The sequence below is a fragment of the Mobula hypostoma genome, chromosome 5 (assembly GCF_963921235.1).
Source record: "Mobula hypostoma chromosome 5, sMobHyp1.1, whole genome shotgun sequence".
Classification (NCBI taxonomy): domain Eukaryota; kingdom Metazoa; phylum Chordata; class Chondrichthyes; order Myliobatiformes; family Myliobatidae; genus Mobula; species Mobula hypostoma.
In genome coordinates this window covers 31,827,154-31,827,997 of record NC_086101.1, presented here as the reverse complement: position 1 = coordinate 31,827,997, position 844 = coordinate 31,827,154, and the positions used below count along the sequence as shown (strand labels likewise).

Below are 844 nucleotides of genomic sequence, written 5' to 3'. Positions count from 1 at the left end.
TCGTGTGCAGAGAGGGAGCACTATAGGCATTATAGGGGAGATGGACATGCACCTGAGGCTGCAGTGACAAGATTCAGCTGGTGAACTGGAGCAGAGTTGCTCATTGTGCCTCCGATCACAGGTGTCTATTCCGTGAAACACCTTTCCGGGCGCCAGTTACCTCATCGCCTACACACTGCTCCCTGCCCGTTTAGTCCCTTCCCCGGTCCCCTGGTGTGACGGTGCGGTCGCGCCATTATTTGTGATGGGAACCATCCCCTCAAAAAAACTTTGAGTCACCAACCTCCGGGCATTCTAAAACCCAGCCATTACAGGGCACAGGAACCGGCCCGCGATGCCCAGACACCAGTAGGTGAGGAAAAGGGACTCGCAGGAAGTGGAGTTGTGAAGATAACGAGTCGGATTCTAGTTTTCAATTGAAGATCAGGGAGAGCGCGAACGCAGTCCCCCACTACCACAAATTCCGCAGTCGAGTATCCCGCATTTGGGGACATCGCAGGCGTCAGCACACCCGGAGTGCAATGGGATAGCCTCGTCCTGGAACCTCGGCCTTCCGGATCACCAACGGTTCTCTGCCAGGTAAGTATGATACCCCGGTCTCCTCACCCCCGGCCAATCATGCTCATCACTCCTTACCATCCTCACGACCAGCAATTTCAAACATTTTCTTTCATTCCCTCAACACAACCAGAAGACTACACACGCATGTACCTCCTCCAGTTAATATTCGTCTCTTGTAAATTACTGCAGCTTTTAGACATTTCGCACCCGCTTTTTCTTTGCATATTTTCCATAAAAGGAAATAGCCTCTCTGACGACCCAGCTGCAATTTTAACACTGACCA

General features: G+C 51.9%; 1 non-coding gene across 1 annotated transcript; it reads right to left on the bottom strand.

Annotated features, from left to right (window-relative positions):
- Positions 1 to 423: 423 nt before the first annotated feature.
- On the bottom strand, positions 424 to 587 carry LOC134347381 (U1 spliceosomal RNA). The gene has a single exon (XR_010018137.1). It is a non-coding gene; the product is annotated as a U1 spliceosomal RNA (small nuclear RNA).
- Between the last annotated feature and the right edge of the window lie 257 nt (positions 588 to 844).